Source organism: Chiloscyllium plagiosum, unplaced genomic scaffold (assembly GCF_037043375.1).
Source record: "Chiloscyllium plagiosum isolate Xiang-an unplaced genomic scaffold, Cpla_swu_hap1 HiC_scaffold_234, whole genome shotgun sequence".
Lineage (NCBI taxonomy): Eukaryota > Metazoa > Chordata > Chondrichthyes > Orectolobiformes > Hemiscylliidae > Chiloscyllium > Chiloscyllium plagiosum.
In genome coordinates, this window is record NW_028270373.1 from 45,839 (window position 1) to 63,820 (window position 17,982).

Consider the following 17,982-nt stretch of genomic DNA (forward strand, 5'->3'; position numbering starts at 1 on the left):
TTAAATATTATAAAAATGTGCACTGGCTTCAATTTATGAATTCTAAGTACAGAAGCAAAATATAAACATCTCCTTACATGTATCCCAGCATGTGCATAGGAGCCAAGACCGTTTCAAGATTTACTGAGGTGCTGAATCAATAGCTCTTTCCCTTTTGATTAATGAAGGTGGTGCCCAGCAGACTCCTGTACACAGCCTGTTCTGTCAGCCTTTATGGGAAAGATAGGATAGCAAAACCGAGACACCCGTGTAGCCAAGTAATCTGAAGTCACATTTTGGTGTTTTAATCGCCTCAAACGCATGCCATTCAGAATAATGTCAAGGCTAGAGGGGTACCAGGCTCCCCAAGATAGCCAGGATGGATAACATACAGGAGAGCTGAAGTGTTATCCTTATCAAGCCTGTAACGTCTTCACAAATCTCTAACAAGTTAGTTAAATGCAGTGTCCCCGTCAGAAATCCCATGCAGACTCTTCCTAATCAATCCACCTTTCTCCATGTGACTACTAGTTTTGACCAGAACAAGTATTACTGGAAGCTTCTCCACCAAATTTAAACTGGCAGGTGGGACTAGATTGGGTTGGGATATCTGGTCGGCATGGACGGGTTGGACCGAAGGGTCTGTTTCCATGCTGTACATCTCTATGACTCTATAATTGCTGAGATTAACTTTACAACCTTTCTTAAACCAGGCTGCAATGTTTGCAATTCTCCAGTCTTCTGGCACCTCCTCCAAGTCCCTTCCTTCAAGATTGTTGGATGCATTTCATCAGTGCCTTGTCAAACTTCAAGGACCAAATGCTTATCGAAGACTTCTTTCATGTAAATTTTGAACTCTTGGGAGGTCATGTTGCGGCTGTACAGAACATTGGTTAGGACACTGTTGGAATATTACGTGCAATTCTGGTCTCCTTCCAACGAAAAGATGTTGTGAAACTTGAAAGGGTTCAGAAACGATTTACAAGAATGTCGCCAGGGTTGGAGGATTTGAGCAAGAGGGAGAGGCTGAACAGACTGGAGCTGTTTTCCCTGGAGTTTTGGAGCCTGAGGGATAACCTTATAGAGGTTTACAAATTTATGAGGGGCATGTATAGGATAAATAGACAGTCTTTTCCCTGGGTTCAGGTCTGTTTCCATGCTGTACATCTCTATGACTCTGTTGGTTGCATCTGTAAGATCCTGAATCAGCACCTTGAGGAGAATTAGAGTGGAGTGAGAACAGAGGGGGAGAGAGAGTGGGATGTTGCGTTCAATTTTGTGGAATAACAAAAGAAAAGTATAATCTGCAGAAAGTAGAATTGCTTGTTCAGAATTGTTACACTGCACTAAGTGTAATAACTTTTGTAATCTCTTTTTACAGAGTATTTGAAGATCTGAAGACGGAAATTTCAAAATCGCCTTATGTCCGACGCATTGACTCTTCTGCTCCTTGGATGCTGCCTGACCTACAGTGCTTTTCCAGCGTCATACTTTTAAACTCTTGACTCTCCAGCATCTGCAGTCCTCACTTTCACATCAATGTCTGACCGTGACACTGGGACATCAGGACTGCAATGATTTTTGACTGTGATTCTGTGAGAAGGAGCAAAGCGTTTGCTTCTGGCTTGAATACATTTTCAGAATCAGTGGGACTGGATGAGAGACCCTACGTTGCAGCGCAGTGAGTATGGAGCCTGAAACAGTTATACAGCCTGGAAAGAGGAATTCACGGCAGGGTGGGGCTGTACCCACGTTTGTGTGCAGCTGAGGCTTCGGCCATGGAGAAACCCGAGGAATCCCGCCCCGTGAAGAAACCGTGGAAATGTGGCGACTGTGGGAAAGGCTTCTGTGCCCCGTCTGCTCTGGAGACTCATCGGCGCAGTCACACCGGGGAGAGGCCCTTCAGCTGCCCCGAGTGCAGGAAGGGCTTTACCCAGGCATCTGCCCTGCTGACCCACAGGCGGGTCCACACGGGGGAGAGGCCTTTCAGCTGCCACGAGTGTGGGAAGGTCTTCAGCAATTCCTTCGCCCTGCTGAGGCACCAGTAAATCCACAAGGGGGAGAGGCCACTCTCCTGCCCCGAGTGCGGGAAGGCCTTCAGTGATTCCTCCCACCTGCTGACCCACCGGCGGGTCCACACGGGGGAGAGGCCCTTCTGCTGCTCCGAGTGCAGGAAGGCCTTTACCCAGGCCTCTGCCCTGCTGATCCACCAGCGGCTCCACACAGGGGAGCGGCCCTTCAGCTGCCCAGAGTGCGGTAAAGGCTTCAGCGATTCCTCCACCCTGCAGACCCACCAGCGGGTCCACACAGGGGAGAGGCCCTTCAGCTGCTGTGAATGCGGGAAGTGCTTTACCCAGGCCTCTGCCCGGCTGAGACACCAGCAGTCCCACACCGGGGAGAGGCCCTTCAGGTGCCCCGAGTGCGGGAAGGGCTTTGCCCGGGCCTCCAACCTCCAGACCCACCAGCGGATCCACACGGGGGACAGGCCCTTTAGTTGTCCCGAGTGCGGGAAGTGCTTTACCCAGGCCATCACACTTCAGAAACACCAGCAGGTCCACATGGGGGAGAGGCCCTTCAGTTGCCCCAGGTGCAGTAAGGTGTTCACCTGCTCCTCCCACCTGCAGAGGCACCAGCAAGTTCACGTGCCATAGCAGGGGCATTGAAGGAGTGACGGCTGAGTGCCATTATCGACTGGAGTATTAACCCAGTTCCAGGGCCTCCTGGGTTCGAATCCTGCTGTGGCAGATGGTGAAATTGGAATTCAGTCAGTAATCTGGAGTTCCAAGTCTAATGATGAAGCCATTTTTTTGGGCGGAGGGGGAAGAAAACCCCCATCTTATTCACTCACGTCATTTTTCGGGAAGGAAACTGCCGTTGTGGGAAAGGATTCACTCAGTCGTCCCAGCTGCATCCTTTACCCTGTCTGGCCTATGGTTGACTCTACACTGCCTTCCACCGCCCCCCCACCCCCACTCCGTTCTCTTCCCCACTGGGCCCCTCCCTCTCCCCAGCAAATGAACAGGGAGAAACCTACTTGGATATAGAGTATACGTTGAAATTGCTGAATGAGGCAATACTTCCTACAGGTTAAGAAAGGGAGTGTGTGCACTTTGACTTTGAGCTGTTTTTAAAAAAAAAGCTACTTTTTCCACGCCTTTTTGCTGGGGGGAATCTGAAGCTGTAACAAAGTTGGGTCACAATAAAGGGTTACCTGAACTTACCGCCAGGCTCAGACTCTCTTTGAAGGCTTTGAGCTTCAAATGGTTTTTGTTTTAAACCTGTTGATTTCTTTCAGCCTCCTGCACTAAGTTTCCAATGTCGTGTATCAGATGGAGCAGTGAATGAGTAGCTAGTATCGTTGGAAATTGCAAATATTTCAGGAGTGCAGGTACTGTTTCGTTTTATCGGCATTGTAAAGTTTACTGGCAGCACCAGGAGGTGTGGGCTGTGTTAATTAGAAATGATGTGGAGTTGCTGGTGTTGGACTGAGGTGGATAAAGTTAAAATCTACACAACTCCAGGTTATAGTCCCAACAGATTTATTTGGAAGTGCTAGCTTTTGGAGCGCTGCTCCTTCATCGGGTAGCTGTTGAGCAGGATCATAAGACATAGAATTTATGGCCAAACATTACAGTGTCATGCAGTTGATAAGATTTCCTGAACCAGTCCAGTTGCAGTTCAGTCTTTCATCTTTTAGAATGGGTTGCAGGTTTCGGTTCATTAACATGTATATCCCAGAACTACTTTTAACTCACATTACTCTTTGGAAGGTCAGTGTGGACATTTTGGGCCAAAGGGCCAGTTTCCATACTGTAGGGAATCAAATCTAATCTACACGCACACACATTGGAGAGGGCAGGGTGAGACTTGTCTTTCACTTTGCAGAAGGTGGGAGGTTCTGGAAGCTGTGATTCAGGGTAAACACACGCTGGAAGACCTTTGGCTCAGAGAGATGGAGTTGGAAGCCAGGCTGCAGACATGTCACGGGGAAAGTTAACCGGACACTTTATTCCAGAAGATGGTCATTCCCCTCTGGACAGAGCCTTCTGATTAGGTCATTGGACAGGGTCAGAAGGGTGAGAGTGTGAATCACACAGGTAAAGGGGATCTGAGATTGGGCAGTGGGGAAGAGCTAACTGGCTGAGTGGTGGGAGGGGGGGGGGGTGCTGGGGGTAAGGGGCAGAATATTGACAGGTGATTGTCGTCTTTCTCTGCAGTTAGCAGCAGGAGGCCAGATGGCATCAGTGTCTGTCTGGTACCAGGTTCAGGAACCGACGTGCTCAGGACAGGAGAAGTGGGAAAGGGAGGCTGCAGTGGGTGTGGTCCATAAATCTCAGGAGGGGAGAGCTTCTGCTGAGGGCGCATGAGAAGTCAGAAGCTATGAAAACAAAGCAGAACATCAAAGCTCTGGGTGGCATGGTGGCTCAGTCGTTAGTACTGCTGCCTCACAGTGCTGGGTTTGATTCCAGCCTCAGGTGACTTTGGTACATTGTCCCCCTTGTGTCTACGTGGGTTTCCTTCAGGTGCTCCAGTTTCCTCCCACAGTCCAAAGATCTGCAGTTTCGGGTGGATCAGCTGTGCTGAAGTGTCCAGGGATATGCATTTTCGGGCGCGTAGGGTATGGTAAGTGGGTTGGTCTGGTGGGATGCTGTTTGGAAGGTCAGTGTGAGGTGAATGGGCTGAATAGCCTGCAGGGATTATGTGATTCTACTGCTTTAGCCATTTGTATATTGAGAAATGATTACTGTGGTCCTGGGAAAGGTGGGATTTATAGTGTCACTGTCCTCTGTCCATTATCTTTCTGTCCCCCTGTCCATTTTCTCTCTCTTGACACCCACCCTCAGCTCCCCCCCCCCCCCCCCAACCATTCTCTTTCCCCACCACCTATTATTTCTCATGCCTCCATCCCTCTTTGATCGCTGTATCAAGCCCTTCTAAGAAGAGAGAGACAGATGATGATGACTACCTGGGAGATGGGGGTGCACAAGAAATGGCTGATCTTTAACATTGAGCATAGCTACTCAAACAACATTAAAGCATGTTCAATTCTATTTTTAAAAAAGCTGCAGGCATCTTACTGAAACTTGCGTTGAAACATGTGCAGTCTGGCCACAGTTGAGGACAGGCTGTAAGGGGTGAGTTGCCCATTCTAATATTGTCAAATTGGTTCAGACTATGAAGAAATAGAGTCATGGAGCATGGAATGAAACAGTTTGGTCTGTGCTGATCAGATATCCTAAATTAATCTACTCCTATTTGCCAACACTTGGCCCAAACCCTTTAAACCTTCCTATTCGTACACCCATCCAGATGCCTTTTAAAAGTTGTAATTGTACCAGCCTCCACTCCGGCAGCTCATTCAATACATTTGCCATCCTCTGCGTGAAACAAGTTACCCCTCAGGTCCCTTTTAAACCTTTCCCCAATCACCCAAAACTAATGTCCTCTAGTTCTGGCATTTCTTGAGATAAATTAAATGTCTCATGTTTTTTCTCATCCTTTGGTCCCTCATCTTTCCCCACTCAACCTAAACCTATGCCCTCCAGTTTGTGACTCCCCTAACCAAGGGAAAAGATGTACAAAAGTTGAGCAGCCAGCCAAAATGCAAAAGGAATACAATGTTGAGCCACAGGAGGGAAAAAATTGTGGTTCAACTTTTTTTTTCCTCCGATTGGCATTTAGAACATAGAACAATACAGCACAGAACAGGCCCTTCGGCCCACGATGTTGTGCCGAACATTTGTCCTAGCTTAAACACCCATCCATGTACCTATCCAATTGCCGCTTAAAGGTCACCAAAGATTCTGACTCTGCCACTCCCACAGGCAGCGCATTCCATGCCCCCACCACTCTCTGGGTAAAGAACCCACCCCTGACATCTCCCCTAACATCTCCCCTATACCTTCCACCCTTCACCTTAAATTTATGTCCCCTTGTAACACTCTGTTGCACCCGGGGAAAAAGTTTCTGACTGTCTACTCTATCTATTCCTCTGATCATCTTATCAACCTCTATCAAGTCACCCCTCATCCTTTGCTGTTCCAACGAGAAAAGGCCTAGCACTCTCAACCTATCCTCGTACGACCTATTCTCCATTCCAGGCAACATCCGGGTAAATCTTCTCTGCACCCTCTCCAAAGCTTCCACATCTTCCCTAAAGTGAGGCGACCAGAACTGCACACAGTACTCCAAATGTGACTTAACCAAAGTCCTGTACAGTTGCAACATCACTTCACGACTCTTGAATTCAGTCCCTCTGCTAATGAACGCTAATACACCATAGGCCTTCTTACAAGCTCTATCCACCTGAGTGGCAACTTTCAAAGATCTATGAACATAGATCCCAAGATCCCTCTGTTCCTCCACTAAGAACCCTACCGTTAACCCTGTATTCCGCATTCTTATTTGTTTTTCCAAAATGGACAACCTCACACTTGGCAGGGTTGAACTCCATCTGCCACTCCTCAGCCCAGTTCTGCATCATATCTAAGTCTCTTTGCAGCCGACAACAGCCCTCCTCACTATCCACAACTCCACCAATCTTCGTATCATCTGCAAATTTACTGACCCACCCTTCGACTCCCTCATTCAAGTCATTAATAAAAATTACAAACAGCAGAGGACCCAGAACTGATCCCTGCGGAACTCCACTTGTAACTGGGCTCCAGGCTGAATATTTGCCATCTACCACCACTCTCTGACTTCGACCGGTTAGCCAGTTTTCTATCCAATTGGCCAAATTTCCCTCTATCCCATGCCTCCTGACTTTCCGCATAAGCCTACCATGGGGAACCTTATCAAATGCCTTACTAAAATCCATGTATACTACATCCACTGCTCTACCCTCATCCACATGCTTGGTCACCTCCTCAAAGAATTCATTAAGACTTGTAAGGCAAGACCTACCCTTCACTAATCCGTGCTGGCTGTACCTAATCAAGCAGTGTCTTTCCAGATACTCATAAATCCTATCCCTCAGTACCCTTTGCATTACTTTGCCTACCACCGAAGTAAGACTAACTGGCCTGTAATTCCCGGGGTTATCCCTATTCCCTTTTTTGAACAGGGCACAACATTCGCCACTCTCCAGTCCCCTGGTACCACCCCCGTTGACAGTGAAGACGAAAAGATAATTGCCAATGGTACTGCAATTTCCTCTCTTGCTTCCCACATAATCCTAGGATATATCCCGTCAGGCCCCGGGGGACTTGTCTATCCTCAAGTTGTTCAAAATGTCCAACACATCTTCCTTCCTAACAAGTATCTCCTCTAGCTTACCAGTCCGTTTCACACTCTCCTCTTCAACAATACGGTCCCTCTCGTTTGTAAATACTGAAGAAAAGTACTCATTCAAGACATCTCCTATCTCTTCCGACTCAATACACAGTCTCCCACTACTGTCCTTGATCGGACCTACCCTCGTTCTCGTCATTCTCATGTTTCTCACATACGCTTAAAATGCCTTTGGATTATCCTTGATCCTATCCGCCAAAGATTTTTCATGCCCTCTCTTAGCTCTCCTAATCCCTTTCTTCAGGTCCCTTCTGGCTATCCTGTATCCCTCCACTGCTCTGTCTGAACCCTGTTTCCTCAACCTTATGTAAGCCTCCTTCTTCCTCTTTACAAGACATTCGACCTCCCTCGTCAACCAAGGTTCCCTCACACGACCATCTCTTTCCTGCCTGACAGGTACATACATATCAAGGACACGTCGTATCTGTTCCGTGAAAAAGTTCCACATTTCCACGACATCCTTCCCTGACAGCCTATGCTCCCAACTTATGCTACTCAGATCCTGTCTTACAGCATCATAATTACCCTTCCCCCAATTGTAAAACCTACCGTGTTGCACGCACCTATCTCTCTCCATAACCAAGGTGAAAGTCACAGAATTGTGGTCACCATCACCAAAATGTTCACCCACTAACAAGCCCATCACTTGTCCCGGTTCATTACCGAGTACCAAATCCAATATGGTCTCCCCTCTGGTCGGACAATCTACATACTAGTTAGAAAAGCTTCCTGGACACACTGCGCAAACACCGCCCCATCCAATCTATTTGATCTAAAGAGCTCCCAATCAATATTTGGGAAGTTGAAATCGCCCATGACTACTACCCTGTGGCTTCTGCACCTTTCCAAAATCTGTTTCCCAATCTGTTTCTCCACATCTCTGCTGCTATTGGGGGGCCTATAGTAAACACCCAACAAGGTGACTGCACCTTTCCTATTTGTGACTTCAGCCCATACTACCTCCAAAGGCAGATCCCCCTCGAACTGCCTTTCTGCAGCCGTTATACCATTTCTAATTAGCAACGCCACCCCCTCTCCTTTTTTACCACCCTCCCTAATCTTACTGAAACATCTGTAACCAGGAACCTCCAACAACCATTCCTGTCCCTCTTCTATCCACGTTTCCGTGATGGCCACAACATCGTAGTCCCAGGTACCGATCCACGCCTTAAGTTCACCCACCTTATTTCTGATACTCCTTGCGCTGAAGTATACGCATTTGAACCCATCTCTGTGTCCGCAAGTATTCCCTGTCTGTGCTACCTTCTTCACAGCCTCCCTACATTCTTGGACATCCTGACAAACAGCTAACCTACTTGCTGGACTACAAGTCCGGATCCCACCCCCCTGCCAAATTAGTTTAAACCCCCTCGAAGAGTGCTAGCAAACCTACCCCCTAGGATATTGGTGCCCTTCTGGTTCAGGTGCAACCCGTCCTGCTTGTACAGGTCCCACCTTCCCCAGAATGCAGTCCAATTGGACACTTCAAATCTGTCAGTAACGTAAGCATCGCTGAAGAGCATAATGCGCATGCCCCTCGGTGTCTGCAAGCACTGCGCATGTCCGTTGGTGTCAGCAAAAGACCGAGCATGCTCCTGGTTGTACACACAAACGACTCATGACCTACTTTTGATGTACCAATAGGAAACTCGGGAGGACCGGAAGGTGTCTTGTCCTCCTGCCAATCGGAGCACCGCTATTGCCTGAATGCGGAAGTTGGATAATGAGCTTCTGAAGTTGCTGCTGCTGCTCCTGTCTCTCTGAATGAAGATTGAGCTTTACCCCAAACTGCAACTTTCTTCCTCTGTCCAACAACTGTGAGTACAGCACTCTCTTTTCTCGCCACCTATTCCACTTTTTTTTTCATTCTGGCGTTCAATTGTTGACTTGCAACAACTGAAAGGAAAGGGAGTGAATTCAGGGAGGGGACAGAGTGTAGCAATATTGGTCGAGAGTGTGGTGCTGGAAAAGCATAGCAGGTCAGGCAGCGTCCGAGGAGCAAGAAAATCGACGTTTTCCTGCTCCTCAGATGCTGCCTGACCTGCGTGCTTTTCCAGCACCACACTCTCGACTCTAATCTCCGGCATCTGCAGTACTCACTTTTTTTGTCGAGAAATGTTGGTCCAGATTTATAGAAGAATACAACGCAGTACAGGCCCTTCGGCCCTCGATGTTGCGCCGATCCAAGCCCAACTAACCTACACTAGCCCACTATCCTCCATATACCTATCCAATGCCCGCTTAAATGCCCATAATGAGGGAGAGTCCACCACTGCTACTGGCAGGGCATTCCATGAACTCACGACTCGCTGAGTAAAGAACCTACCCCTAACATCTGTCCTATACCTACCCCCCCTTAATTTAAAGCTATGCCCCCTTGTAATAGCTGACTCCATACGTGGCAAAAGATTCTCACTGTCGACCCTATCTAAACCCCTAATCATCTTGTACACCTCTATCAAGTCACCCCTAAACCTTCTTTTCTCCAATGAAAACAACCCCAAGTGCCTCAGCCTTTCCTCATATGATCTTTCTACCATACCAGGCAACATCCTGGTAAACCGCCTCTGCACCCGTTCCAGTGCCTCCACATCCTTCCTATAGTATGGCGACCAAAACTGCACACAATACTCCAGATGCGGCCGCACCAGAGTCTTATACAACTGCAACATGACCTCAGTACTCCGGAACTCAATTCCTCTACCAATAAAAGCTAGTACGCCATATGCCTTCTTCACCGCACTATTTACCTGGGTGGCAACTTTCAAAGATTTGTGTCTCAATTGGCAAACACATGGCAAATGCATTACCACAATGTGATAATATAGCCTTTTGCTGTGAGAAAGCAGAAAGGAGGTGCATTGTTTTAATGGTGACATTTTGGGATATGGAGAAAGTGAGGAGTGCAGATGCTGGAGATCAGAGTTGACAAGTGTGACTCTGGAAAAGAACAGCGGGTCAGAAAGCATCCGAGGACCAGGAGAGTTGACGTTTTGGACACGAGCCGTTCATCAGGAATGTTATGTGGATGTACAAAGAGGTTTCAGTGTCTTTCTACACCAGTCAATACCCGTTGTCAGACAGATGCACTAAGCAGTCAGCAGGGCAAATGGTGTATTAGCAAGAGGAATTGAGTTCAGAAGTGGGGTGGGGCCTTCCTGCGGTTAGGGGGTCATTGAATATATTCAAGGCTGAGTTCATCTGATTTTTGAACAACAATGAAGTGGATGGTTATGAGGGAACAGAAAAAATGGTTTTAAGAACAGTTACAGCCACTCTCTGGCTAAAGAAATTTCTCCTAATCTCGGTTCTGAAAGGTCTTCCCTTTACTCTAAGGCTGTGCCCTCGGCTGCTAGTCTCTCCTTCCAATGGAAACATCTTCCCAACATCAACTCGTCTAGGCTATTGAGTATTCTGTTTGTTTCAATTAGATTCCCCTGAGTGTGACCCTGTTAATCAGCATGAACCAGACCCTTCAGGATGAGGTACAGCAGGGATTAGGTTCAACAAAGTGAGAATGGAGGGAGTGTGTGGGATAGAGATTTTGTCCTTCCAGGGAATAAGAATTACAGAGAGTTTGCTATAAATTAGAATTGATTGGATGGGGCAATGGGCCAGGGAGTGGCAGATGGAGATTAATTTAGGGAAAAGTGATGTTTGCATTATGGTAAGGCAATCCAGGCAGGACAGTTAAGGGAGTGTTTCAGAACAAAGAGACCTTGGAGTGCAGGTTCATTGTTCCTTGAAAGTGCAGTCTCAGGTAGCCAGAACAGTGAAGAAGGCATTTTGTATGCTTTCCTTTATTAGTCAGAGCATTGAGTATCGGAGTTGGGAGGTCATGTTGTGGCTGTACAGGACATCGGTTAGGCCACTTTTAAAATACTGCATTCAGTTCTGGTCTCCCTGCTACAGGAAAGATGGTGTGAAACTTTGAAAGGGGTCAGAAAAGACTTGAAAGGCTGTTGCCAGAGTTGGAGGGTTTGATCTACAGAGAGAGCCTGAATCGGTCAGGGATACTTTCCTGGAGCATCGGATGTTCAGGGGTGACCTTATAAATATTTATAAGGGGCATGGATAGGGTGAATGCAAAACTAGAGAGCAAATGTTTGAGGAGAGAGGGGAATGATTTAAAAGGGACATGAAGGGCAACTTGTTTCACGCAGAAGGTGGTGCATGTATTGAATGAGCTGTCATAGGAAGGGGTGGAGCCTGATACAATTACAGCATTTAAAAGGCATCTGGATGGGTACAAGAATAGGAAGCGTTTAGCGGGATATGGGCCAAATGCTGGTAAATGGGACGAGATTAAGTTAGGATATCTGGGCGGCACATATGAGTTGGACTGAAGGGTCTGTTTCTGTGCTGTATGACTCTCTGGGTCTTTGGTGAAACCAGAAGTGTCATTGTGAAGACTGGACTTTCAGAGCAGCCTTCAAATATGTTTTGTCCTTACTGGGAGCAGAAGAAGTTACAATGAAATCTTTCATTTATGAGACAGCACCTGAGTCAGTGAGTACATCTGAGATTTTGGTGGAAAGTGGGATTTCATTGCACTGTGGGGATGAAACCCTACCCTATCCAGTCATTTCTGCTGGTAGGTGAGATCAGACCTCAAGATTAGTTGGAGTAGATTTAGGATAGAGATGAGGAGGAACTGCTTTTCCCAGAGAATCGTGAATCTATGTAATTCTCTGCCCAGGGATTTACATATTAATGATATCTGCAATCCATTGTAAAAGATGAAAGACTTAACGATCCGGGTTTGTTCAATATATCATTTCAATGCCAGGACACTAATGCTTTTCCAGAAATTGTGTCTTATGATCTTACACTCCACAACCACCTGATGAAGGAGCAGCGCTCCAAATGCTGGTGCTTCCAAATAAACCCATTGGACGATAACCTGGTGTTGTGTGATTTTTAACTTTGTCCAGGTAAGGTTTGATTGGCAAGGTCAAATTACCCATAGTGCTCAGGGATGTGCAGGTTAGATGTATTAGTCAAGGGGTAAATGTAGAGCAATAGGAGTAGGGGAATAGGTGTGGTGAGGTTGCCATTCGGAGGTTGGTGTGGACTTGTTAGAACAGTGAGGGTTCTCTGAAGAGAAGGGATTTTTGTAAACTGTTCAGGAAGGGGAGGAGGGGGGAAGCGGTGGGTGGAGTGTGGGGGGAGGGGGGAAGCGGTGGGTGGAGTGTGGGGGGAGGGGGGAAGCGGTGGGTGGAGTGTGGGGGGAGGGGGGAAGCGGTGGGTGGAGTGCGGGGGGAGGAAATTTGTTCACTTGTAGCAACTGGAGTGAACCCGGGGAGGGAGCAGACTCTGCAGACTCAGATATGTGTCTTAATTACCCGGGGAAGGAGGGTTGGAAGGATTGGGTGCTGCTGTTTTCCCTAGTGCATCAGAGTGTGAGGGGTAACCTGATAGACTTTTTTAAAATCATGAGGGGCATGGATTGAGTAAATAGACGAGGTCTTTTCCTTGGGATGGGGAGTCCAGAACTCGAGGGTAATAGATTTAAGGTGAGGGCAGGGGGAGGGAGACTGCAAAGAGACCTAAGGGGCAACATTTTCACGCAGAGGATGGTACATGTATGGAATGAGCTGCCAAAGGAAGTGGTGAAGGCTGGTACAATGACAACATTTAAAAGTCATCAGCATGAGTGTATGAAAAGGAAAGGTTCAAAGGGATATGGGCAAAGCGCTGGGACGAGATTAATTTTGGATATCTGGTTGGGCACAGAGGAATTTGACCGAAGTGTCTGTTTCTGTGCTGTACATCTCGATGACTCTGGCTTTCCACAAATGTTTGTCATGTCTATGTTCAGTTTCTCTCTGGTGGCGGTGTCAATGCCTTGATGTCTCGTTTTGCTTTCCTCCCCACTTCCTGGGAATGTTAACCATTTTGTCTGGTTGTTCTTCAAGAAGCTGCATTCCAGATTTACCCTGAATTGAGATTTTTTTGCTTCCCAAAATCCGACCTGCTCACTCTCAGCAATATCCCAGTGTTGTGAAAGATATTAAATTTCAGGTGGAGTTATCCAAAACTCAGAGATGTCAGTCTTGACATCTTTGCTTTTCTGCCCCTATAAGATCTTCAGGAGAATGAGTTAGAGCGGAGGGCGGGGGGAGGACAGAGTGTGGGATAGTGCTTTCAATTTTGTGGAATAACAACACAAACAAATTGCTTGTTCTGAATTTTTATTCTGGACTGACAGTAATGAATTTTGTAATCTCTTTTGACAGAGTATTTGAAGATCTGAAGACGGAAGTTTCAAAATCAACAGATGAAGAACTTATGCCCAAAATGTCGACTCTCCTGCTCCTCAGGTGCTGCCTGACTTGCTGTGCTTTTCCAGTGCCGCACTTTTCGATACTGACTCTCCAGTGTCTGCAGTCCTCACTTTGACGTCAATGTCTGACAGTCACTCAATCCATCGGGACCACAACCATTTTTGACTGATTCTGTGAGAAGGAGCAAAACGTTTTGGTTCCTGTTTCAGTCCGTTCTCGGCATCAGTGGGACTGGACGAGAGACTCTACTGTTGGAGTGCACGGAGTGTGGAGCCTGAAACAGTTATAAGGCCTGGGAAGAGGAATTCACGGAGGGGAGGAGCTCTACATGTGTTGTGTGCGGCTGAAGGTTTGGCCATGGAGAAACCCGAGGAATCCTGCCCCATGGAGAGACCGTGGAAGTGTGGCGACTGTGGGAAAGACTTTCGTTTCCCATCTGCTCTGGCGATTCATCGTCGCAGTCACACCGGGGAAAGGCCATTCCCCTGCACAGAGTGCGGGAAGGCCTTCAGCAATTCCTCCGACCTGGTGAGGCACCGGCGGGTCCACACCAGGGAGAGGCCCTTCAGCTGCCCCGAGTGTGGGAAGGCCTTCAGCAATTGCTCTGACCTGTTGAGGCACCGGTGGGTCCACACGGGGGAGCGGCCCTTCAGGTGCTCCGCATGCGGGAAGGGCTTTACCCAGGCATCCACCCTGTTGGCCCACCGTCAGGTCCACACTGGGGAGAGGCTGTTCCTCTGCACCGAGTGCGGGAAGGGCTTCAGCAATTCCTTCGCCCTACTGACCCACCAGCGGGTCCACACAGGGGAGAGGCCATTCCCTTGCACAGAGTGCAGGAAGGCCTTCAACAGTTCCTCCGACAGGCTGAAGCACCAGCGGGTCCACACGGGGGAGAGGCCCTTCAGCTGCCCAGAGTGCGAGAAGGGCTTTACCCAGGCCTCTGACCTGCTGAGGCACCAGCGGGTCCACACAGGGGAAAGGCCGTTCAGCTGCTCTCAGTGCGGAAAGAGCTTTAGCCGCTCCTCCCACCTGCAGAGACACCAGAGAGTTCACATGGCATCGCAGGGGGTTTAAAACAGCAACGGCTGAGTGCCTTTATTGACTGGACTATCGACCCAGTTCCGGGAGCTGCCAAGGCAGATGGCAGAATTGGAATTTGGTTAGAAATCGAGTTCAGAATCTAACAACGAAACCATTGTCAGGGAGGGGAGGGGGAACCCCCATCTGATTCACTCACAACCTTTTAAGGGAAGGAAACTGCTGATGTGGGAACGGATTCACTCACTCGTCCCAGTGCATCCTTTACCTGGACTGGCTTACACTTGACTTCAGACCCACAGCAGTCTGGTTGACTATTCTGCACTCCTTCCCCCTCCCCCCCCCCCCCCCCCCCAACTCCAGCCGATGAGGGGGGAGAAACCTACAAGGTATGGGTTTAAATTGGTGTATGAGGTAATACTTCTAGTTTATGGCTATACCAAGGATTCAATTACAAAAGGGCAACTCTGTGCTGACAAATAGTAAAGAAAGTGGGGGTGAGGGGGCGGGGGGAGAAGTGTGTGCGCTTTGACCTTGAGCTGTTTTTAAAAAAAAAAGATACTTTTTCTACACCTTTTTGCTGGGGGGATCCGAAGCTGTAACAAGGTTGGGTCGCAATAAAGGTTACCTGAACTTACTGCCAGGCTCAGACTCTCATTGAAAGCTTTGAGCTCCAAGAGGTTTTTGTTTAAAAGCTGCTCATTTCTTTCAGCTTCCTGCGCTAAATTTCCAATGTCATGTATCAGATGGAGCAGTGAATGAGTAGCTAGTATCATTAGAAATTGTAATTTTTTTAGGAATGCAGGCACTGCAATGTTTTATCAGCAGTGTAAAGTTTCCTGGCGGAAGTGTTCACCAGAAACGTTGTGGAAGTGTCAGTGTTGGACTGGTGTGCACAAAGTTAAAATCTCACAACACCTGGTTATAGTCCAACAGGTTTATTTGGAAGCACTAGCTTTCAGAGCACTGCTCCTTCATCAGGTAGCTGTGGAGCAGGATCAGAAGACACAGATTTTATAGCAAAAGATCAGTGTCATGCAACTGATAGGATATATTGAACAAACCTTGATTGCTGTTAAGTCTTCCATCTTTTAGAATGGTTTGCAGGTTTCTGTTCATTAATATGTAAATCCCAGAAGCACTTTTAATTCATGTTCTCAAGATGACTTAAGGTTTTATAAAAATAAGTAACATCTCAGCTCAGACAATGCATGAAAGGTGAGAGGTTCGGTCTGTCTGTATCCCAAAATTGAATCAGACTGGTTCTATTTCCAAAGTATGAGTTGATAAAATATTACATGGATTGATTGCTTTCATTAACTGCCTGCCGATTTTTCCACAAAAAGCACACGTTGAATCTATCTGCAAATATAATACTGCAAACGCAAATTCATCCCATGGACATGTATGTATGTGCGTGCATGAGAGAGTAGTGTGAGTGTGTGTGTGTTTTTGTATGATGGAGTATGAGCCTGTGAGAGGGTGTGTGCAGTGGTGGATTTGTGTGTGTCTGAGAGAGACCATGTGTATGAGAGAGGGTCTGTGTGAGGGTGAGAGAGTGTAGGGTGGAGTGGGGTCACCCAAGGTTATCCTCATGGGTTATGAACTTGGCCATCAACCTCTGCTCAGCCACTGAAAACAGTTAAGCAGTGACATAACACACATTGGAGAGGATAGAGTGGCACTTGTCTCACAGAAGGTGGGAGGCTCTGGATGCTATCATCCAGGGTAAACATACGCTGGAGGACCTTCGGCTCAGATAGATTCAGCTGGAAGCCAGGCTGCAGACACGGTAGTGGTGGTGGTGGTGGTGGGTGGGGGGATCTTAACCGGACACTTTATTCTGGGAGACAGTCATTCCCCTCAGGACAGCCTTCTGATTGGGTCAGGGATTGTCTCCGTTCTCTGCAGTTGCCAGCTGGAGGCCAGATTACATTGGTGTCTGCCTGGTGCCGATAAGAAGAGGGAGAGAGAATGGATGGTGGTGACTCTACCTGGGAAATGGCTTATTTTTAAAATTAAGAATAGCTAAAATGATATATTCAGAAACATTATTAAAGCATGTTCAATTTCATAAAAAAAGCTGCAGACATCTTTTGAAACTCACATTGAAATATGTGCAGTTAGGCCACAGCTGAGGACAGGCTGTAATGGGTGCCGCCGGGACATTAACCGCCTCAACCTGTCGACCCCCCTCCCCTACTCCAACCTCTCACCCTCACAACGCGCAGCCCTCCAATCCCTCTGCTCCAATCCTGACCTCACCATCAAGCCAGCGGACAAAGGGGGCGCAGTGCTAGTCTGGCGCACTGACCTCTACATCGCTGAAGCCAAACGCCAACTCGAGGACACCTCTTCCTACCGCCCCCTTGACCATGACCCCACCCCCCATCACCAAACCATCATCTCCCAGACCATACAGAACCTCATCACCTCAGGAGATCTCCCACCCACAGCTTCCAACCTCATCGTCCGGGAACCCCGCACTGCCCGGTTCTACCTCCTTCCCAAGATCCACAAGCCTGACCACCCTGGCCGACCCATTGTCTCAGCATGCTCCTGCCCCACTGAACTCATCTCTACCTACCTCGACACTGTCCTATCCCCCTAGTCCAGGAACTCCCCACATACGTTCGAGACACCACCCACGCCCTCCACCTCCTCCAAGACTTCAGTTTCCCCGGCCCCCAACGCCTCATCTTCACCATGGATATCCAATCCCTCTACACCTCCATCCGCCATGACCAGGGCCTCCAAGCCCTCCGTTTTTTTCCTCTCCAGACGTTCCCAACAGTACCCCTCCACCGACACTCTCATTCGTTTGGCCGAACTGGTCCTCACCCGTAACAATTTCTCCTTTGAATCCTCCCACTTCCTCCAGACCAAAGGGGTAGCCATGGGCACACGTATGGGCCCCAGCTATGCCTGTCTCTTTGTTGGCTACGTAGAGCAGTTGATCTTCCGTAATTACACCGGCACCACTCCCCACCTCTTCCTCCGCTACATTGATGACTGCATTGGCGCCACCTCGTGCTCCCACGAGGAGGTTGAGCAATTCATCAACTTCACCAACACATTCCACCCTGACCTTAAATTTACCTGGACCATCTCTGACACCTCCCTCCCCTTCCTGGACCTCTCCATCTCCATCAGTGACGACCGACTTGACACTGACATTTTCTACAAACCCACCGACTCCCACAGCTACCTGGATTATACCTCTTCCCACCCTACCTCTTGCAAAAATGCCATCCCGTATTCCCAATTCCTCCGCCTCCGCCGTATCTGCTCCCAGGAGGAGCGGTTCCACCATAGAACACACCAGATGGCCTCCTTCTTTAGAGACCGCAATTTCCCTTCCCACGTGGTTAAAGATGCCCTTCAA

At 48.2% G+C, this 17,982-nt stretch overlaps 2 pseudogenes across 1 annotated transcript; both read left to right on the top strand.

Annotated features, from left to right (window-relative positions):
* The first annotated feature begins 1,757 nt into the window (after positions 1–1,757).
* Positions 1,758–3,210, top strand: LOC148133644 (uncharacterized; annotated as a pseudogene).
* On the top strand, positions 1,830–15,235 carry LOC148133645 (uncharacterized; annotated as a pseudogene). The gene is made up of 5 exons (XR_015756256.1): positions 1,830–1,939; positions 3,275–3,367; positions 5,043–5,114; positions 8,917–9,089; positions 13,512–15,235. The product of XR_015756256.1 is annotated as an uncharacterized LOC148133645 (transcript).
* Positions 15,236–17,982: the final 2,747 nt, after the last annotated feature.